The 24,514-nt window shown below is 41.6% G+C and overlaps 1 pseudogene; it reads left to right on the forward strand.

The window, feature by feature from the left end:
- The first annotated feature begins 2,719 nt into the window (after positions 1–2,719).
- LOC119456177 (glycoprotein antigen BM86-like) lies at positions 2,720–24,170 on the forward strand (annotated as a pseudogene).
- Positions 24,171–24,514: the final 344 nt, after the last annotated feature.

The raw sequence follows: 24,514 nt of genomic DNA on the forward strand, positions 1-24,514 counted from the left end.
ATGTTCGAGTGCATAGAACGACACAAAGGAACAAAGCGGACAGGTTATTTACGTACGCGTTGCTCACGATACATCCTCAACCAACTAGTGTTGATGCGCGCGTGTGTTCTCTTGGTCTGCGACTTTTTCCGCAACTGGGTCATATCTTGATTGGAGGATAAACACGAATAGACTTTCCGAAGAGAATCCATTAATCGAGCGAAACTTGGCGATTGCTTTTTTTTTAGCTCCTTAGCAATGTAGACACAAACGTTAGCCCACTAGTATTTACCTACAACTGTTGGAGGTATGATTTTCTGCGACGATGTACATTGCGTATTACGCAAGCAAAATGTTGCTAAGCCTGGTCTTTTGCAAAAAGTTACCGGAAAGGCTCAGTCATGTATTGCGTAGCCGGCTTTCTAAATATTCAGCATATATACGAATCTGCTCGCCTGTCGCCTCCCCGCATGCTTCCCAGCCTATTGTTTATGTCTATGTCGACTCAAACACAGCAGAAACCTGTGTCACATTAAGTCAGTGCGCAGAATGTCAACGGAGCAACGAGTACATGCACATCGTGCTATGTACCAACATAAGTAATTCAAGATTTACATCGTTGCTATTCTACTGAATGAGTTATTTTGTTTATTTTCAGCGGTATTCCAAAGCTCCTGCACGCCGACATGTCTAAACGTGCTTGCTCGTGTACGTTACCTGGTCTCAACGTGCGCAACGAACACTTCCTGCTGTGAGAGTTGCATGCTTTTAACATCTGCCTTTTCGTGCTGTCTCCAATACTACCTCCAAACAGACGTTTGCAACTACCCTCCCGGTTAACTCCTGCACCCGCGTAATGTTTTATCTAACAATGTGTTTAGAGACAGAATCGAATTGGAACCGAATGGCGTAGAGAATTTAATATCGAATGCTCTTCGAATTAAGAACGTTTTTCACAATTATTATAGGGTAATGTTCTCATCGTAGCATTCCCAATTTTTGTCATTATGGTGCACGTTGATAAACATAATTTAATGAAAGCACTCATGGAGCATTACCAAAACAATGATGACGCGCGCGTGCGCATTAGTGTGTGCGTGCGTTACCATGCATGTGAGCCTAATCTAATGAGACGTGGTCAAATATTCTACTTCAAAAATATATACATTGTTTCTTGCTATATTTTGATATGTGACTTTCCCTAATCATATAATGAAGTTTCCTTTTAATTAATAAATTACTCATTAATTACAAAGCACAGTAATTCACGGTAATTGCAAAGTATTTATTTATTTATTTATTTATTTATTTATTTATTTATTTATTTATTTATTTATTTATTTATTTATATCGTTCAATTAAAGATTCCGCTAGGGTTCATGCGTTGCAGGAGGTGCTAGCATAGAAACAACAAACTGGGTGAAAATTTTTGTTTTTCTTTTTCACTGAGAGATCTGCCTTTACTACCTAAAGCCTCATTCACGTCACAATAACAAATAGTATCTACCATGACGGTTTTGTGCGAACAACAATCACATATCTCCGTGTCTTCCATAAAAGACCAACCAGTGCCGCTTTTTCTTTAAACGAGGCTCACGAGTGTCGGCGGTGGTGGTAGTGGTGTCACGCTGAAAAGTGGGCCGATCCTGGTGATAGTGAAGAAAGGGTTCAACCTCAATGGCACATACCCCTGTAGGCTCGGGGACCTGTAGCGCGCCCTTTAATCACCCTTCTCGCACGTGGGACCCAAAGAGACACAATCACCGGCCCTTCCCCTGTCGAGAGAATGTGGGTAAGCGAAGCTTTTCGTCCGATTCTAGCGTGAGGGCGTCCGAAGCACACGCGAAACGTCAGCGAAGAGCCGCCGACCTTGAGTTTAGGGCAAACGAAGCGGAACGTCTGCGACAGCGTCGTCTTGCCACAAGCTTCGCTTATCCCCATTGTCTTGATAGGGGAAGGGCCCTGAATTTTTCAATCAAACAGGTTACCAAGAAATATAAGACGGCAGAAAAATGTAAGGGCTACATGCTCGTGTAAAAAGCGGATCAGTGGCCTACAGCAATTATTATTCATTGCTGTAAGTCGCCTTAAAATAGTTCAAATGCAACGCAGTTTTGTTTTGAAGAGAAAACTCCTTGGTGTCGGTTTCTTGGTCGCAATGTTTGACGGATAAAACACCTAAAAAATCAAATTATGGGGTTTTCAAGCCCACAATCTGATTACGAGCCGCGCCTATAATGCAGGACTATGGATTATTTGGACTATTTGGGATGCTTAAACTTGAACATAAATCTAATTACATGGCGTACTCAGGAGTCAAGAGTATAGGGAATATTCACATAACGTCATATGCTCCGTTTTGTTGTCCTATACACAGATTCCACTGTACTGCTGTCGATCAGCGGATTGGATGAAGCGCTAGTTTTAATCGTGCTCGCTGTCCAACAATATGGCGGCCTCGATGTCGTCAGTATACATATCCCCTTTCCTTATTTTATTCTGAGGAAAAAAACAGCATTTGGGAAGACCCGATCATCTATACTAGCCGCGTCGGGAGTTTTGCGCTTCAATGTTAATGCAAAGCGTTAAGCAGACATCAACTGGCGGTGCGCTATTTTAAGGGAACACTTCGGCGCACAACGCAGGTCTCTCTCAGCCTCGTTATCTCCACAGAACCGCTCCTTATCAAAGGCCGAAAGAGAGAGAGAAAGATAGTGGCTTCGTCTCGACGATAAAGTGCTCTTCGTACGCCTTCGCGGTTGAACATTCCGACGCCACTACGTGTGTCCGTTGGAATTTGTGCTATTATCGAAATATGGAAAGTGGGAAACGATGACGAGAGCAGTATAAGGGATAGGTGCAAAAGGGGGCACTCGAAAAGGAATATTTTGTTACTCCGCAGGTCATCCAGAGCCGAAGCAAAGCATCAATCGGTGTTGCAGATACGTATGAAACGGTGCAGCAACAGTGGTCGAGAGGAGTGGCCGGCGACAGCGACCGTCTCCCTGTGCACTTGAACGTACTCGTCATTTCTGACGCTTTTTCGAAAGCACCAAACGTGAAGACGAAAGGGGGAAAATGAACAACGCAGGGCCGCTGCTTCTCCTGGTGCTTGTCGCTAGCCCAGCATCACCTGAATCTGCCGATGAAACTCCTGGTAAGAGGCCTTCAAAGTTGCGTCAACGCACAAGGGTGATCGTTGCTCTTTCGTCGGTGATAAGTACTCGTCAGAGTCGCTGCCGTTTTTTGCTACTGTCGCGTCGATTGACACTTTATCCTGTGACTGCTCGTACAGTGAAAGCATTTCAATGGTCGTGCTGGTTTACCGATTTCCTGAAGATAGACTTAGATGCAGAAAGGGTTGGGTTTCTACGATTTCCTTGTGTGTGTCCTTCCTTACAACTTGGAGTGCATGGTACATTGAGCTGCCTGCCTCCGCAGCCGTCTCTTCCGACCACTTTATTTTCTCCGTCGATTATACATTTCACATAGGTTCAAAATCATAGAAAGCTCTTCGAACGCCGTTGTTTAAGAAACAGAATCAGATTATTGAATGACATCCTCTAGGGATGAGCAAATATAAACTTTGTGACCGAACCGAATACGAATAGAATAGTGCCGAAACGAACGGAATATAATATGTAATAATTTTCGAATAGTATTCGAGTAATGAGCAGCCATTTAGCCAAATGAGATAATATGATGTTGACATCCTAGTATTCACAATGCTAGCAAGTATCGGTCATTACATTGCACGTTGTGAAGGGTTGTTTATTAAAACGTGCAAATGTGAAATTAGGAACAATTAAGAAGTTTGTTCGCGTAGACAGAACTCTGCTGACAGCCAGGCAGGACAGGCGAGATTGCTTCACGAAGCAATCCAGAGACACGGGTTTTAAACCGACGTACCTTGCAACCAGTAGTCGAGAAAGAAAAGAAAGTGTAATGTCCTTACAGTATTTTTGGCACGCAATACTTTCAAACAGGCACTTATCATCCATGTGGAAGTGCTGGATAGGCCAAGCTTATACACAACTGTAAGAATTGTCTCATAAAACGCAGAAAACCACGTATGCGTATTTATTCGTAAATCTTGAAAGTGCCGCCGACTTTGTGCCTACGTAGTATCTGTAAATGCGCGTTGAACGCGACCACATGTCAAATTCCTATACAAAACAGATACTGATCTAAATATTTTTGTTCTCCCTGAAACCTTAAGGGGATATATGCGCGTCTGCCGGGAAGCTGTGTGGAATGGTACCATGTGTTCCTCTCAACGACAACAAATACTTCACATGTCACTGCGGAGAGGATCGATATTTCAATGCCACGGCTCAGCGGTGCTACCGTAAGTGCCTGTGACGACCTGCCACCTCCCGACTTTTCTTCAACCATCAGTGTTTCCTTTAACCAATGAGCAAGTTCATTGATACTGTGATGTCACGTGGATATGCGTACTAATTTGGCTGCTTGTGCGCGTTGATTGACTTTCCTCTGGTCACTGTGGTCGCAGATCTCGATGCTTGTACAGCGATGCTATGCCATCCTGGGAAATGCATGGACAACGATGGAAACGACGTGGCTAGGTGCGACTGTTCTGGAATACATGGCATGACCAAAGAATGTCAAGGTATCTAGTCTTAGTTAGCTAGTTGTTTTGTAATAATGTAATAAGTTAGTGCTAATAAAGAAATTGTAAATGTGTTTTTTTTTATTTTTTAATAACTAAGTAATTTTCTTTCATTGTTTCCCTCTATGCATCATGGTTGTAACAGTACGACTGGACAGGGACGAGCAAAAAGTAAAAAAAAAACACACGGCCCTAACTACCAACTGATGTTTATTTCAAGAAAACATCTAACATATAAAGCGCAGCGATCACACTGATCACTCATCTAACCCCACGGCAGATAACTGCCCAAAAGACAATCTTCGTGTTAAAAAATCAGCAACTTACGAAGATGCCCGCTCGTCAAAAGGGGGGAAAATGACAGGACTATTTAAAGAAAAAAAAACAAGAAAGAAAACCAGAACATGCAGGGGATGGGTGAAAGTTCATGTTATTGCGGTGATTTATATATTAGATGTTTTCTTGAAATAAACTTCAGTTGATAGTTCGCGCTGTTTGGTGTTCCTTCCTTACTCTTTCCGTGCTCAGTTGTGCTGTTGCAACCATGAAGCCACACCAACTCGCAAGATATTCCATCCTGCTGTTTCTTCAATGCATATTATACCCAAACAAATGCATGCAGATCTTCATCGGTAATGAACTGCGCAGGCGAGAGAAATTACACTGGGTGCTAGTAAGGACATCAGGGCTGATGTTAAGCGAGCAAGAAAAGTAAAAAAGAGCAGGAACCCCCGACCGAATTTGTAGACAAAAAATTATCGCGAGATGCAGCTATGCTTCATGCAGGTGCGTTAGATAAATAAAATTTAAAATACGCTACACGTGGCACGCAAATGGAGGCCAGAAGAATAGTAGAACAATTCGAGTACAAGTATGCTACAGGAGAACCCTCATAAAATGAAACAAATTCAATATATGAAACGCGCTTTCACGGCGCCTTTTCTTAAAAAGAAACACGAAGCACTAACCATTACAAACATCACAAAAAATTGTGATGGTTGTTGTAGCTACAGCCATGTAAAATATAATGCCTCAGGTTTCCTTCTCAGTCGCATCTTGCAAAAGACCACTGCCACAACCTACGCCATTAGATTTATACAAAAAAACGCACCAATTACGGCAGTGATAAAGTAAGCTATCAGATTCGCATTTTTTAAACCAACACCCTTTTGTGGGTGTTGTTGTGGGGTTACCTTAACCGAGGAGATCGGCTCATACCGTGTTTCTACACGAAAGGTACATTCAAATTTATCACTACAATCATTGTGTCATGGTGTGTAAAAGGTATTTGCTGTTCGTCTTTTTTATAGGTTGTGCCATTTGGAAGTGGCTAAAATGAATCTTACGCTGTCATTTGCATATGTTTATTTTGTCTTCTTTTTGGTTTCCCTTGTGAAACTTCTTCTTGTGACTTAAATGTAATAAATTCTTACTTACGTATAATTATGCAGAAAAGCGTTACTGTACACACCTAGTTCTTGTGTATTATGGCTATTGTTTTTCCTGCACTGTTATAACATTTATGAAATTGTAACACTAAGCATTGTGTCAATTTGGTGGTGAACTTGGGTTTTCGGGGGCAGGCGTTCTGTCAGGCTTTCTTGCCTTGCACCTCTACATATTTTCCCCTAGTTGTCTAACATAAACTTCAACTTCAGAAGTTTTGCACAAATTTCAAACGCCGACGAAGAGACCTCGAAGATAAACGCCATAAGATTCCCGAAAGTTTTCACCCCCTGTGTCATTTCATGCTTTCCTTATAATTTCTCTTCCTCTTTCCATGCAGTAATTTTCTTATACTTCCATATTTTCTTGTGTCTGCATTTTTCAATGCGACTGTTTTCTTACTCTGTTCCCTACCATTGTGAATGAGAAATTCCAGTGCTTAGTTTTGTCTTGCATTATAATGTCTTGCACTCTTCAATATTTCTTTCCCCATTGTAAGTTTTCTTGTTGTTTATTTTACCTAAATGGCCCGCGCCCTCCAACCCCATGTATATGTATTGCACATGAAACTTGCCTGTTTATTGCAGTCGATCCAGCATTCCGGGAAGAGTGCGTCAAGAGCGGCGGTGAACAAAGCCTTGACCAGAATGGTGTGCCGCACTGTATTTGTCCTAATGGCACTCAACTGGAGAACGGCACGTGCAAATGTAAGTATTGCACCAGTCTTGTCCGCACGCACTGTCAGATTCTAACGGCTTCGCGTGATAATTTCCTACGGGGGAGCTATGGTGGCAAGGGTCTTATATGCCTTCCACAAAGACGGATGTGCTTTAGTAAGCTTCGCGGCAGCACAGACATGTACTGCGGCGAAGCCATTTAGCTTGCGAAAGTAAACGTACGTCCAAACAGAGGCCTAAGGAGGGCACCTGATATTAAACTAAAGCTGATGTCGCAGGATCTCTAGGACACCCAAAGGACTGCGGGAAGATCAAAGCTGGAACCAGGCTGGTGCAGGGGTTGAGCTCTCGGCAACCCCTACTAAATAATGACACTTAGCACTTGCACAAAATACATACTTTTCTTCACCACAATACGTTGTGTAAGCTTCGCCGCATTATACAACTGTACTGCGGTCAGTTATACAACTGTACTTAATGGCCAGTTGTACAACTGTACAACTGGCCATTAAGGTATGCGTACATAATATCCTTGCCGCTACAGCACTGAAGACTGGCACGCCTGCATCTAAATGACGCTGGAGGAACTGCCACCTTGCATCAAGATAATAACGCGGGCAAATTAGTAAGGATTCATTTTCATAAGGTGCACGAGGAGACGGACGCGATACACTTATTCATCTTAGAGACATGCCACGTACCCGCGTTACACTGTTCCCTGGACCGCGTTCATAAAGCGTGCTGATGCTGATGACAAAATTGCCTTGACATGACATGTTTATGATAGAAACTCGCGCAAATGTACGCAATTTGTAAGTGTGATTAAGAGGAAATAGATTATTGCTTAAAGTACACCTCCCACGTACACGTTTGCGAAGTTTTTGGAAGGACATATTAACTTATTATGTTGACATTATATACTTCTTTCTTTTCCACAAAGAACCAATATAACTAGGTGTTTCTGTGAATACCTTAGGTAATTTTTAATCCTAGTCTGAGCTGGTCTTCTTGCACAGGCGGACATTATACTTTCACAAGAAATCGAAATGCATAATCGGCGACGTAACATAATTTTACTAATTACCTTACAGCACATACTACAATTTACGAATAGTAGTGGCGAACCGCAAAGCAAATCGGCTTGGAACGAATTCTCAGAATGACATCAGTTTCGAGATGTTAATTCCCAAACTTTTCGAAGAAATATATTGGAGGTTCCGTAACCTCTGTGCTTCAATGCATAAAACGGCGTTTTTTTTTTTTTTGAAAAATTAGGTGGATTGTCAAGGCATTTTTTACCGCAAATTTGATGGCGCATATCTCTAAAATGGTGTCATCCACAGAGTGTTTTTAAGTTCATATGCCATGCACTGTCACCAGCTACACTTTTTGAATTGCAATATGGGTCTTAAGGTTATTGGCTAAAAACGTAATTATTGAAATGTTGGCAATGATTCGATCACGCATTTCGATTTCTCGTGCAAGTAAGGTCCGCCTCAGCATGAAGGCCAGCTCAAGGGCTACAATTGTTCTATCCGCCACAAGCTATTTTTAATAATTGATTAAGCTTTTAGCAGAAACACACGATATATAATGGGAGCGCATGTATTGCCAACTGCTGATTCTATTTTTTCCCCCTTCTTTTTCTGCGGTATGGGAGTGGTGGCGATGGGCGGCGCTCTTTACGTTAATCAGTGCGTCTTTATTTCTACAACAAGTTGTACAAAATTTGCGCAATTTCTTTTCTATTTCTCTTCTTTGCCAAAACGGCAAAATAATATGGTACCATTCGAAGACGTAACGGAAATGCTGTTGATAAAAATTAAAATGCGACTACGTATTATTGAGAGTTCGGTGATTCGGAATATCTTAGCCCAAGTTTAGCGATTTTCTATCTAATGTCACCCCGTATCAGTTATTGCTGTGCCGGGGGCCATTAGTGTGTCGATATACAATTCGTGATAAAGGTGCATCGATGCTGTTCAAGATGTTCAGAATACGACAAAGGAGCGCATTTGCTTCGGCAACCTAAATGATTGGGTTAAACAATTGAATTGAGTTTTTTTAATTGAATTGAGTTTATTAATCACATGAAGATTTGTACATTGGGTATGATATAAAGGCGGGGCCCTATAACTCTCGCAGGAGTTGTATATGGTAGAATATGGTAGTTATTAATGCGGCGATGTACCACTAGAGGCACAAAACACGTGAACGTTGTAAGAAATGCAATACTTTTCTTTGTTGGTTTTTTTTTCATATCCCAGCCATCGCTTGCTTGTTCCCGGACTTTACATGCAAAGATATCTGCAATGATGCCAAGCTGAGAGAAGATAACCGCTGTTGCCAGAACTGGGAGGCAGGCTCGTGTGACGGTAAGGCTGAAGCATTTACAACGCTTCGGCAAGCGCTGAAAGTTTTGTTAACTGTTAACTTAGCTTCATGATCTAACACTCAAATTGCATGCGCCACGTTGATCCTGTTTATTGAAACGTTAATCCATACATAAAATGCTGCTGTTAATGATTGTGAGAAAATAACTAGTCCCAGAAAACACCATGGAATCGGAGCTTAAGTATGTAACTAAATTAAACAGATATGTGTTTTCCTTTTGCTTGCAGCCCATCATGAAGAAGGAAGTTTCTGTCTACCCGGTACTATTGGAAATGGAAGCATCTGCACGAGTACGTACATGTTTTCAGCTATCGATACACTACTGTACTGAGCCAACTTCGTTAATAATGTATGGTTAATGGTTGACCTATATTAATGATTATGAAGTGCTGACAGAAATCACAAAATTTTGAAAACTCTTTCCTCTTTTGTCGAATTACACACATTCTTCCCTTATTTTTTTTTTCTGTTAATATGCGGAGAGAGAGACTACACTTTACAAAAAAAAAGCACGCGAGGGAAGCGAACGTTGGTAGCTTCTCCGCTCTGCAGTGAGTTGTCCCCTCAGTCCGGGAATCCATCTACCTTAGCTGCCCTTCTTGCTCGGTCGACCAGTCGGAGCTGGTCCGTGAAGTGCTGAACAGCGCTTCCTCTCATTGCCGTGTGTTGGGGTATGTTATTGTTGCGAGCTTTGGTGTGCTTACGCATATCCATGAAATGTGGTAGAGCGTTGCGCATTCATCATGGTGCGAACATTTGTAAGAATAAATTTTATGTCGACATTGTTACGAGACCCCGCCACTCCCACCAAAATGTTACAGGGAACGGCGTACGGTCACAACCGCATGCTTAATCTTCACGCTAGTCACGGCGTCCTAATTTCAGTGCTTGTTCGTTTATTATTACGAAAACATATGGCTCACAAGGCGGAAAATCCGACGTTGGCGTGACCAAGATTGTCAAAGAAAGCCCATGTGGCCCAAATTAGTGAGATGGCCCAAGTGAGCCAATCGAGGCAGTTGATGACGTCAAGTAAGGCAAATTTAATTAAGGCAAAGCGAATTAAGGAAGAGAAAATTTGGGCGAAGTTAATTAATGAGAATTTATTTAAGACATGTTTAATTAAGATACAGTTCATTACGGCATTCGAACCCACGACCTTCCGTGTTAAGACGAAGTTAATTAAGGCACAGTTACTAGTTAATTAAGGCACTCGAACCCACTACCTTCAGTGGGAGTCGAACCCTCCACCTAAAAAAAGTGTGTGCAAGGTCGGTATTACTCAGGCCATATGGAATACGAAACTGGATGTACAAGTTGAAGAAAGTTTTCGCTTCCTTCACTTTTGCGCAGTTTACTTCTTATAATTGCCACCCACTTTTGCTCTTAGCGATAATGTTTAGGCTGTTCTTTAACTCACCGATTTCTTCGCTTACGTGGAGACCTATCAATGAAGTTCGGCCATGTTTATTAGCATGCCTGCCATTCTTGTGCCTAAATATTTGCGTAAGTAACGTGCATGCATGAAGGGACCCCCAATAGGCTCTTGTCTTCGGCGAAATACAATACCGTTCCTTGAGCAACAGAGTTAATCTGTCTTATCCTAGCTCTTCTGCCTGGGCGTGTCCTTGTTCTGCATCGTGTAATGCTGAGCTTCTGCGTAAGTTTCACCGATGACACGAAATTTTCCTATGACGTTAGCTCGAGTTGACCAAGACAGGTGCCACTTTTCACACCTCCTGTCTGTTCTATATGACAAAGTCGATGTTCTTGTTTCATACTCTAACTTATTGTTTTTCTTTTCGGTAGGTGAAACACAAACAACTGCAAAAAGAATTACATGAAGGTTTACATGTTGCACATTCATAAAGCAAACAGGGGCAAGGCTGACTATAGAGAAATCGTATCGTTTCTTCTCAATCGTTCTCACGTATTGCTCACCACTTATAGATTTATTTTAGCGCTTCAGGAGATTGTGTGCTGCGAGAGTCACGTGAAATTATATCCACATCGGTAGCTAGAGACCAATCTGACACAAACTTAATCTATTCTTGACGATAAATATTGTTCGCTCTCACAAGGGTGTGATGGCGCGCAAACAGCGCATCTATTTTTTAACGTTTCTCCCTGCGACTGAGTTGTGTCGCATTGCCAAGGTTGGCTCTAAAGCGCACCGGCTATCATGGCAGAAGGCCTTTAAAAGAAGCTTTAGCTTAGGGCCAACTCCTATGTCTATATTGAAATGCTTGTGGAACGCAGAAATGCTCTCATTTTGAATCAAATTTATCGCATTTAAGAAAGAAGGCTGAACTGTAGCAAATGTAGAAAGCATAACTTTCATTTACCGCCTCAAATTTTGTACAATAATCGCATGAAATCGCCAACTTTAAAAAACTGAATCACAATATTGACAAATCTGTAACTCAGCACCCAAAACACACATCACAATCCTGCGAACTGCATCTGTTGAATCATCTGAACATAATAAATTTGGCGTATACGAGTATGTTAACAACTTACGCAGGTTTACTACAATGTTTACGAACGTTTCGCAAAGGTCCTATTCACAAATTAGTTGCATATTTCATAATGGTGTTAAATATCTCAATAAGTTCAACTTACAGAATTTTGAAGTCGTTTTTTTTTTTGTGGCCGCCTTTTTTAAATTATTTTTCTACTCCAACAATTATTCACAGCAATATACTTTTTGGAGACTGTAGATTTTAACCTTTTCTCTTAAATGTAAGCAACGTCATCAAATTATGTGCAGTGAATGTCGCCAAAAGAATTTCTTTGTTCCTGTTTATTATAGATGACAGCGCCTGAGGCAAAACTTCCTCCTAAAAGCAATTTGGTAGTCTAAATTCGAGAAATTTGCTGCTGGTTTTCAGTTGATAGGCACAGAGAAGTGTATTTGTTATATAAAGCCATGGGCTTCTGTCTCCTTTTCTACACAGACGTATGTGCTGAGGACTTGCTTCGGCCTGTCTGCAAGCACGGTTGCACATACGATAACTCATCAGCCCCTGATTATAAATGCAAATGCGAGGATGACGCAGAGCTCGGTGCCGATGGACGGACCTGCCATGGTAATTTTGTACAATTTGCTGTGCCATTCAATACATAGAATACATGATTACATCCTACTCCTTGATTCGTATGTACTTATCCGGTTATCTATTACAGTTCGTATCATATAGCAAAAATAAATCGCAGTGATTTTGACATGGCGACCCAAATACTCAAACCACCCAAAGATATTAGCCAGAAAAATAAAGCGGGAAACAAACCGATTTTTTTTTTCTGCAGAAGTGCAATAACAGCAGAAAGAATTTCTCTTTTTTTCTTCATTTTATTTAATTGGAGAATAATTTTGCCTTATCTCATCCACTATTATTCATTACTTTTTTACTAGGGCAAACAAGTACCTTTTTCTACTACCCCGCGCTTGCACGAAGGATTCATAATATCAACATTTAAAACATCCGCCGTGGCTCACAGAAACGCTTAGCCTAGCCTAATCAAATGAAGTTATCGTTCAAGTAATAATAACTAATCAAATAATTATAAAACTCATATTTCCTTTCTGTTGTAAAGTTTTCGTAGATTACATTGTATATAATATAATAGAGCTAGGTGCCGGCGCGCAGGATTTGCCACTCCCTCGTGGAGACTCCCAAGTTAACATTTACGTGGTGAGCTCAAAGCCAAACAGTGATCATGTGGAATGGCCTTTGGGGGTTACCGAACGCTGACCACTGTAAACGAGGTAAATAAACATGTTTCTGCATTCACCAGACGTACTATACAGCACCCGACCGAATTACGCCTGACCAAGCGTCAGATTGAGTGCGATGAAATGAGGAGTGGTTAACCAGAATAACCGTCCGCGGTAGTCTACTCTGCCTTGGGGAAGTGGGCTAGAAAAGATAAGAAAAAGAAACGAAGATACAAAAATGCTCTCTTCGTCAGGCGCGGAATGAACGCGCCGGTCGATTAGCCTTTCATGCAGTCCTTATACTTTTAAAAATATAGCTACCGTAGAAAATGTAGCTACAGAAACAGCGAAAAGTTGTGCGAAGCTCTAAGGACTGTGTACTTTCGATCATTGCTAAACAAAGTTTCTTATGCTCAACCAAGTGTTGTGTTACTCTGCTTGTGTTTCTAATGGTTTGTTTCTTTTGAATAACTCTTAACTTTAGGCCATGATTTCTTTTTGGGCGCGTGCAGTTAATTCAGCAGATAATATTTAATTCTGATTTGAAGTGGTGTAATCAGCGACTTGTTCTCACTGATACTGGTTACGTATGTTGGTTTTATCTGGCAGCTAGAGTTGAATGTAACGAAGAGGAAGCACGAATCTGCAACAAAATGGTGAAATATGCGTGCACCAAGATGGAGAAGCTTCCTGCGAATGCCCTTTGGGCTCCGCAATGATTGGTGGCGTCTGCTCCGGTGAGCACATCCTTACTATCTACTTAATTATAACAATGATCAACGTCATTATATTGATGTCGTGGATACCAAATCGTAAATTATAATTATAGGCTAAATGTTATAATGTAACCATAAAGTAGCCAACTCTAGCAACGGCTGCTACATGAATTCCACAGAGAAGTCAACCTGAAGATGAAATTATCAGGTCATTCGCGCTTATATTTCACTCCAGTCAGCAACGTGCTTCAGAAGTAGAATTAATACATTCCCAAGTGTGCGTGCGTGCGTGCGTGCGTGCGTGCGTGCGTGCGTGCGTGCGTGCGTGCGTGCGTGCGTGCGTGCGTGCGTGCGTGCGTGCGTGCGTTTGCACTGGTACAATACACAAAATCTCGATATGCAAAATCTTGCACCAGCAGCAAGTTTGAGAAAACGCTACTGGTGTCAACAGTATGCTGATTGCAGACATATAGCAGATGAGAAAGCTTTTGTACCTGAAGCAGCCAGTTTGACTGTTCCATGACGGATGGCTTTTAAATTATTGCTGTCTGTAAACGTGATGGTGTGTAAGAGCGCTCTCCGTAACAGCGCGGACGCTACTATTGTTCCTCGACATCAAGCTATGCGGCTTTAAAGTTCAAGTATTGGTGAAATTTATGATACTCGATATCTAGAAATAACCTGAATATACTTCAAGGGCGAAATTAACGTAATGTCCATGCATTATCAAAAGCAGTAGCTTAAGTCGCCATTGGTGAAATCACTCACCAGGCCATATTGCCGGTTGTCCACGGGCCTTGCGATGACACAAATTCGTAACGCATTGGGTTTGTTACTTTAGCGCAACGTAGGCCTATGATCTGGATTGAACATTTGTGTGAGACTTAGTCGTATAAGCCGGCGTCTTCCTTCAGATACTATGATAGCATGCTCAATTTTAACGGAGAATCGAAGACATAGATATGCTGCGAGTTATCTGTAGTTGGGCTTTTTATCAAAGTAATGTCGTTCACACATTTTGTACATATCAGCAGCAGAGCTGAGTTTTCATACAGTCTGAAAAGGCGCCCAGTAAATAAATGACTTAATCCATGGCTTTTATATTCCAGAGACGTGCTCGCTCAAATGTCAGCCTTTGCTAAGCAAGTGTATAATTGATTCACGCATGGAAGCATGTGTCTGCGAGTATCCACTGAAATGGGACAATGCCAAACAGCAGTGTATTCTAGGTAAGTGATACATCAATGCTCGACAAGCTTTTGCAGTAACTTTGAAAGGCTTTTGCTGTACACCATTAGTTCAAAACTGCCCGAACAATTAAATGCATATCCTAGAGCATCTATATACAAAGTAAGAGGAGGGTTGTTAGCTGAAGGTGAAGCTGAATTTCCTTGTGCCTGCTCCACCTAAGCGCTACCTTCCAAAATGCTTAGCCCTGAATAAGCACAGAACACTGCTACATCTCACTGCGTATCGTCGCTTCTGCAAAGTTCTTCAGAATTGCACCTATAAGAGACACAGGACGGGTGAGAAGGGGTTCGGAGGATGTAGAAGTGGTTTATTAAAGGCTGTTTAAGGGGCTCTTATGTACTTTACAGAGTTCCCCTTTACTAGCCGGAGCTCCGAAGCCTCACTAATGTAAATTCCCCTAACCTGATTTCAATCCATGCCTGCTTGAGCACCTCTATCAAGACCGACAACTGCGCTAGCTGGTGCGCACTAGACTCACTGCAGGGTAGCACGAGAAGACAATGCATATGAATCCAAAATATTTGACTAGACGTAGCGAACGCTGAATATTGCTGTCATGGCGAAACCTGGTCAAACCTGGCGCAACTTAGTTCCAAGTTCACCATCCGCTCAGATATAATTCGCTGAACTGCCGAAACTGATCAACAAGAAGAAAGTAAGGGATATCCGAAATTATAACATGGAAAAGATTGAGGAAACAGTAAAATATGGACGCAGTGTGAAATCAGTGAGAAGAAAATTTCGCATAGGACAAGGCAAAATATATGCGCTGAAAGATAAGCAGGGTTATATCATCAGCAATTTAGAAGACATACTAAAAACAGCGGAAGAATTTTATACCGACCTGTACAGTGCCCAGAGCAGCCAAGCTACTTTCATTCCAAGTAATGATGAATGACAGAGGCTCCTTCTACAACTAGCGATGAAGTTAGAAAGGCCTTGAAAGACATGACCAAAGGGAAAAGCTGCTGGAGAAGATGGAATAACAGTCAATTTAATCAAAGATGGTGGGGATATCATGCTTCAATGATACCCTTTATACACAATGCCTCACGACTTCCAGAAAGCTGGAAGAAGACCAGCATTATACTCATCCTTAAGAATGGAGACGTTAAAGAATTGAAGAATTATAGAACCGTTAGCTTGCTTTCAGTATTGCATAAAATATTCACTAAGATAATTTTCAATAGAATCAGGGCAACACTTGACTTCAGCCAACCAAGAGAACAGGCTGGCTTCAGGAAGGGATGTTCGACGATGAATCATATCCATGTCATCAATCAGGTAATAGAGAAATCTATGGAGTACAATCAACCTCTCTATATGGCTTTCATAGATTATGAAAAAGCATTTGATTCAGTAGAGGTACCAGCAGTCATAGAGGCATTGCGTAATCAAGGAGTACATGAGGCATACGTGAATATCTTAGCAAATATCTACAAGGATTCCACAGCAACCTTGGTTCTCTACAAGAAAAGTAGAAAGATTACCCATCAAGAAAGGGGTCAGGCAAGGAGACACAATCTCTCCAATGCTATTCACTGCATGCTTCCAAGTATTCAAGCTCTTAGACTGGAAAGGCTTAGGAGTGAGGATCAACGGCGAATATCTCAGCAACCTTCGGTTTGCAGATGACATTGTCCTATTCAGCAACAATGGGGACGAATTACTGCAAATGCTTGAGGACCTTAACCGAGAAAGTGTAAGAGTGGGGTGGAAGATTATTATGCAGAAGACAACCATATTGTTCAATAGCCTGGCAAGAAAACAAGAATTCAGGATCGCCAGGCAGCCTCTAGAGTCTGTAAAAGAGTACGTTTATCTAGTACCAATTACTCACAGGGTCCCCTGATCATGAGAAAGAAATTTACAGAAGAACAAAATTAGGTTGGAATGCATACGGCAGGCATTGCCAAATCCTGACTGGGAGTTTACCACTGTCGTTGAAAAGAAAAGTGTACAATCATTGCATTCTACCGGTGCTAACATATGGGGCAGATACTTGGAGATTAACAAAGAAGCTCGAGAACAAGTTAAGGACCGCACAAAGAGCGATGGAACAAAAACGTTAGGCCTAACGTTAAGAGACCGGAAGAGAGCGGTATGGATCAGAGAACAAACGGGAATAGCCGATATTCTAGTTGACATTAGGCGGAGAAAATGGAGTTGCCTGTCCAGTTCCATTTTTTCCGCTTAATTTGTAGGATGGATAATCGGTGGGCCATTAGAGTTACAGAATGGATACCAAGATGAGGGAAGCACAGTCGAGGACGGCAGAAAACTAGGTGAGGTGTTGAAGTTAGGAAAATTGCAGGCGCAAGTTGGAATCAGCTAGCGCATGACAGGGGTAATTGGAGATCACATGGAGAGGCCTTCTTCCTGCAGTGGACATAAATTTAGGATGATGATGATGATGATGAAACCGCGCTTATTTTGTGTGCGACAATGGGGCTTTAATTTTCGAAGTTTGCAAGGTGAAGTAGCCTTGTAGTTGGTGAGGTCTAGTTAACCGCGGTCGGTGTGACATTGGTTTTCTTGGAGATTTCACACAGCATACGAGTAAAAAAAAAAAGCTAAACGGTCAACTCTATCAGTCCAGGTAATCTTGGTGCCACATTTACATTAGCTTTAGAAGCCGATCTGTGAGGAAACATGTGACGTTTTGACCGTGGAGGTCTCGTGCGGCTCCAGTACCTGCAGAATAGTCGCTTGCGCTACAGGTGCAGAGCCAAGGTGCGAATACCGCAGTTTACCAAATGAGAGTCCAGGCTTTTGTGCAACCGTGACGATTTCAGACACTTGTCTCATGGTAAATCGTGGTAAATAATGTTCTGCAGCTAGCAGTTGAAGTACATTAAACTACATAACGCATCCCGTATTGGGGCACAGTAAAGTGAAGCTTTATGCTTGCAACTCTTACCTTTGTTGATTTACATGTGTTTTGGTCATTTTTACAATATGCAGACAAGCAATTTGTTTACATCACAACCTTCAAGCAATACCAAAGATCCATAACCAATAATACATATACGACGCACACTTGTGCCAAAATTGGGCAGCTGATTGATGATGCCGTAAGTTTCACCTTTCTTTCTCTTCTTTCTCTATTTTTGCCGTCGGTATTAGCGCAAAATTGAGCAAGTGCTTACGCCAAATGTTTACTTCATAAAAAGTAATAAATCTGGTAGAAGCAAATGCCGCAACTTCGATAACAAAAAAATGTATTGAATATAAAAAGCCGAGCGAAAGAGATAACAAGAGGGAATCATAGACAAGTTTATTGCTCGAACTACGATGCTTAACAATGAATAGAATAGCGTTTATTGTCTTTTTTGAGCGTATCAGAAACTTCTTAAATAATATATAATATGTGGGATAACATGATCCTCGTTCTATACTCCATGTCACTACTGCGATGAAAAAGTGCGATCCTAAAGATCAACTACTCCCACGCGATGATCAAGTGCTGAAAAAACTATATCACTGTTCTGTAAGAGCCGACGTTATAGCCACTGATGCCAGTAGCGCACCCAGGATCTCTGCCGGAAGCGGGGGGGCGGGGGGGGGGGGGGGGGGGGGGGGTTGACAGTTTGCCTTAGTTTGCCAATACCATCTAAACAGCACTAATTTCAATCTCTTCATGGGAAATTGTCAAAAAATGCGCTTTTTGCGCAAGTTTGCGAGTGTGCAGACGATTGCGCGTCTTACATCTTAGTTGCATTCTCAAAAAAGGGGGGTTCACTCGGCCTCAGTGGAGGGGGGGTGGGGGTTACAACCCCCGAACCCCCCCACCCCCGTCGGTGCGCCACTGACTGATGCTCCACATATGCGGCCCGTTAAGAGCTTTACAGCTGAGCCCGCAATTTTGCAGCGATGACTTCCACTGAGTTCTATGCACATTTTAACCCGCACCGCAACGGTGGTGGCGCGTCACTCTGACCACACACGAAACACGAAAAGAAAAAGAATAGGAAAGGGCATCATAACATCGCTTCCAAGGGCTCAGCATCAAAACCGAAGAGAGCTTGACAACGACAAAAGCGACTCTGAATAGGAGTCATTTAAGAACGGTTTATTTCTCTTTCGCGAACGCTTAGTGAATTTGCGATGAAGTCACAGGAGTTTGCAGGAAACCACGCCGTCACAACATACAAGCCCTGACGTTACGCGATATTTAAAGCTTACCGATGATTACAGATGAAAAACTTATATGGCAAGAACCTCATGGCAACGCGACTTCTGAAGTGTGGGTGAGTACTGTAGTTAATCTTGCTTTTGAGGCTGCTAAGGCAGGTCCAGACATATCTCTTGTCAGCCTCCAACTTCGTATTCCATGTTCTAATAGCTTCTGTGAGTGTCAATAAGCTTCTATGAGTGTCGATACTGATTATTATGTACTATGAGGTCAGGGTACAAATGTATGAAATTACTACTTTAATGACCTCAAAATATTGTTCTTCCTAACAATTTTAAATGAAGAGAAAAACCACAAATACCAAGGCAACTAATAATTTATAACACCATGTCTGACACTACTTCCATGTTAAATTGGAAGTTTTCAATAATCTCATTATTGTAGCTGTTATCAAAAGCAATATTATCCATACAGAAATTATTACGGAACTATATCAAACAGATATCAGAAAGATCTTTTTATGGTTTATTATTAATAATGGCTACTTAATACCTTATAACCTGGTCAGTAAAGATGTAATACCTAATAAATCTAAGAATAAGCAGCTAAACGAGGAAATTTTAACGCGAAAGAGGCACGGAAACACCAATGGCTAAGAAAAAAAAAAGATACAGGTTGTTTTCATCAGACTCCCGGTCGAAACTGTGAGGTTTTTCTGAGAGTGTAACGAATAAAAAGTTGCAGTTTCGCCCATGTATGCGAGCATGCATGTGAATGTTCGAGTGTGCGTGTGGGAATGCAATTTTGGAATAGCGGGCTAGCCAAACTTCCCATACTGTCAGTTAATAAAGGACAACCACCGTGGTCGAGCAAGAGTTGCCTGTGGAGCCAATGCTTCAACAAGGAGGCTTGACTTAGTCAGGGATTATAATGATGATAAATAACTTTCATAGCAAGTGCGGAAGCAAGGGGGTAGAAAAAAAATAATGCGGACATGTGTTCTCTCTTTCTTTTTTTTTCTGGCAATATTCATAGAGAAGAGCACGAAGTGGAGTTCACATTTTCGGAAGAACCTGCGCCAGCGCTGTTGAACAGAATACACTTGTGCGAGAACTGGGATAAAATTAGTGGTTGTTTTTTTCCTCCTGCTTTGTACATCGTAAACGGCACTTCTTCAGGTAAGTGAGAACGCCTTATACGTTCCAGAGATTGCGGAATCTCGAACAGTCATGTTAAATGCAATGATTGAAATTAAAAGAATGTAGCATGTCTTATATAACGTCAGTTGGACGAAAAATTCTTACCGCTCACACATGAACTCGCAGTTCAATTCTGCCGTAAGCTGCCTGACACACAGTTTGTGAATAGCGCTGCCTCTGCCTCACACCCTCCCTAGTACAGGCTATCATATCCCTCTTGCATATGTGCGTGTTCTTTAACTCATTTTTTGTTTGTTTTCATGGTTCATCATAACTAATTTTCAGAAAGTATATGTACTGTTACCTGCTTTTGTAATTGTGATTCAACAAGTGAATCGCCTTGAAAGAAAGTTAACATAAGTTGACTGCATAGCCAAATGAACTCCTAGCTTCCGCACCTTTGTCTCTCCATAACCCGGCGCTTACTCGATCATATTCCGAGCAGACCCAGAGGCAGTGGATTTGTGTGATGCCTACTTGAACAACACTGAAGCAGTCTCCAGTGGCAGCCACAGGTGTGTCAGTGAAGGAGCCGGAACGTACATGCTGCAGTGTGCCCTTGGAAGAGGCGCAGCTATTATCCAGCAGGGTTCCCTGAAAGTGCAACAGTGCGATGGTAAGCTATACGAACCGCAAGTTGCAGCTTTGTCCATAATTGAAAACAGTGACGAAAGAGCCGACAAAGTTACAGAGAAAGAGAGAAATTTATTTACAGAAAGGCAGAGAGGTCGGCCTGAGCTATAACTTGCTCTGGCCTGCTACTCTACACTGGGGAAAAGGGACGGGGAGGAAAAGGGTTAATGAATGATGATGATGATGATAAGATGAGGAGGTGTGTATATACAAGTTTACAACGTTGTGGCATTTCTAAAGCCGTGTGTCCAGCCCAGTGGCTTGTAGAAAGACTAGAGCGGCACTGGTTATCAGGGCTGCACTGTTTGCATTGGGCCAAGGACCTAAAGGAAACTCGTCAGATAGGGGCTACTAATCCTTGCACTGTCTGGTGTGATATTGTTCGGAGTACGCATTTACAGATGCGCGCGAACAATCTCCTTTCGAGCAGAAAACTTTAGTCGCCGATGCCGGTAGCCACAGTCACCTTGATTTTGTATGGGCTGCTCGCAGGTGGCTGAGCTTAGAAACACGACTATTTCTTCCCCTCTTTCCTATCCAGCCTTTCTCATATTGACACTGGCTTCGTTTATATTTCACCTCAGCGCTCTTATTCATGGAGTTAATTCTTATGGTTATTGACATGGCGCGAGGTCTTGGAGCCAATACGAGTGACCTACTGACTGGTCGGACTGAATTATTATTGCCAAAATGCAGCATAACAGTAACCGAATAAAGCAGTCGCCGGCAATCTGAATTTGGTACATCGTCGGATTTACGAGACACAAAAAATCCGGCTGTGGCGCGTCTGGTGTGCGAACATATTCCAAGGGGCAATGTCTTGTAACAGTTAACTGAGCAAATATTCAGCTGTCGTAGATGATAGGCATGCACCGGTGTAGCCATATTGCGAGACTTTGAAATTGTGATTAGCTATCATCGTGGCACCTGGTGCCATTGAGAGCTGCTTATTTTGCTATGCGTAGCAGTAAGTCATAGGAACAAGTGGGAGGTTCTAATACTACCGGATTTACGAAACAGTTAATAGAAAACAAATTTATGTCGATAAGAATATATATGTACTGCTCCTATGGGTGTCCATTCATTTTTTTTTTATTGTGGGAAGCGCCACATATATTTGCAGGTTTTATTTTATTTACCGTTCGTGCCCTATATAAGGAAAGAAACGAATTTAAAATGCAACCCAACTGCAACACCTGAATTTTCCAACAACAATAAGCGCGTACAGTTCATTTTTTTCCTTGTTCTACTTTTTTGCGCAGTTCCACACAACATAGATACCTCATACTCAACACCAGCTACATTCGTAACGTAGCTGATATTTACGACGAACTTATACAAACATTTACTTAAATTCGTGAATAAAGGCAGCATTTTAACACTTTACCAACTGTTTTCATGCTATGTTCTGGTGGCATGTTTCGACACATCTTTTCCAAAGATTTAGACGCCACAATCACTAGGATTTGTCTAAACGTATCTTTATATGATTTTACATTGCAAACAGTTGAGTAAACGCTTGTCACTATTATGGTGATCTCCACTGGATACACTCAACCTACCACTATGTTTATTGCAGAAGGCTGCCGCCCAAATCCATGCCCTCAAGACTGCATATGTGAACCAGACACATCAACTTCATATAAGTGCAAGTAAGTAAAAAAAAAAAAAGGAAACGATGTATATATTTTATACCCTGGACGTTCGCATCTGCTTTGGCAACAATAAATATGAATAACTCACTAAATACACACCAAAAATGTTCTGTATAACACGCGAAAAAAAGCGCAGCATCCCCTCAAGAATTCAAACCCGTGCAGCTGCATCATCGAATATGAACAGTGATTTACATAACGTTCTTTTTTCTAAAGATACAAGTAGAACGGAAAAAATGTCATCAATATGCCTCAGCGTAATAATTACGGAAGCGTAAAAACGCATTTCATGGATCCGATATTTATCGCTACCAACCAATTCACCTTTCGCAATAAAACAACTGTATCTTCTGTAGCCTCTTCTTCATTCATCGTTATTTACACCTACGTTTCTATCTTGTCCTTCAGCTGCAGAGAAAACACCACGATGACTTCACTTAAGCCACACCATGAAAAAGCGGCAGGTAAGTGTTTAATATTTCTGACTAGAAGTTACGGGGCACTGTACAGAGAAAGTGACCACAACACTGGCCAATGTGATGGTTCAACAGGAAAAGTGTGTGCTTGGAGGGGAAGGGCATTCATTTGAGATCAAATTATTTGCTCTCTTTTCACAAGAAGCAGCTCTGCAAATTAGCTCATTTCAGTTCCGCTGCGTTCATGAAGGCAAAGTGTTCATTTCTCATTCAATTGCAAAATATTGTACGATGACGTGAGAAGTGATGATTTAATAAATTTTTCTATGTGATTCGAACATCCTTGATTCGAAACACATCTGAAACAGGAAAAAAAAGTTAGGCGAGACACATACATAAAGCATAGACGAAAACTAAGCTAGAAATTGCGCGCTTTGGCCACAGAACCATACTATTAAAAAAACAGATCCGTAATAATATTATCCCCGAGAGCTACACATTTTCGGAGGATTAGGTGACACCCAGCTCGGACTTTAATCTGCAGGTGTATTAGTGTTTATGTAGAACAAAAGCACCGGTGGCATTATCTTTCAAATGTATCTTTAATCATAATACCTCACCATACAATTTGCGTTAGCATACAGTTAATATTAGACAGTTTATATAAGTTGTAAGTTATATTGTATAGTTATTATAATATAGTTCTTTCTTTTTGTTTCGCATCAAGCCTGTTCGAATCGCACGTAAAACTTCCTTCAATCATCACTCCTCATGCCGTCATAAATATTTTGCAATTGATGAGGGTTACAGTTATCAACAAGCAGTGCAGTCTGGAAGCGATATTTGGAGCATCATAAGCATTCTTTCGTTTCTTTCGTTTGGCCTGCGTCTGGTTACGTCACTACCGGTAAGTAAAAGCCAATGAATATGAGTTCTTTGCGCTTTGGTAAACATAGCGTCAGAAGAAAACTCCAATATCACTGCTACCTGATTGGTGTAACAAAAGAGAACGGCCGGAATAATACTTAACATACTGATAGCGCATACCGTCGGGAAAATATTACAAGTCGTTTTTGTTGCTGTCGTATGTACCTCACCGTGGCCCTAATGGCCAATAAGAATTATTTGTAGATGTGATGGTCTTGTTTAACAGACAACAAACGGCGGATATAAAATACCACGCTATGATTCTTCGCAGCTCCACCTACTACGCGGTAGCTCCAAATCAACTAGCCGTGTTTGGGCGAGCGTGGCTATTGTCATCGGCATCTTGATACCTGCTGTTATCGTCGTCATTCTGCTAATGAAGAGGAAGACGTGAGTTTTCCTTCTTTCAAAGAGATAAGCAGCTCGTGCTCTTTTATCGAAGAAACAATTCGACTTTTCTATCTGTTGTCGCATTACTGTTGAAAAAAAAAAAATATTGGAACTAGAGCTTGAAAGACTTGGCCTGGACTTAACAAAAGTTATTCTTTAATTTGGGCTCTAGTCCGGCATTCAGCCAGAGAGATATTTCTCCATGTCCAGGAATTTCTTACTGCGCCCAATTGAATTGCCCGTAAAATTGTGATCTGTTTTCCTTTTTGTTTTCTTTTTTGTGCATGTACGTTTCAGTTATTGATTATTGATTCTTCCTGCTAATAATGGTCTTAATTACCATGATAT

Source organism: Dermacentor silvarum, chromosome 6 (genome assembly GCF_013339745.2).
Source record: "Dermacentor silvarum isolate Dsil-2018 chromosome 6, BIME_Dsil_1.4, whole genome shotgun sequence".
In the NCBI taxonomy this organism is placed as follows: Eukaryota; Metazoa; Arthropoda; class Arachnida; order Ixodida; family Ixodidae; genus Dermacentor; species Dermacentor silvarum.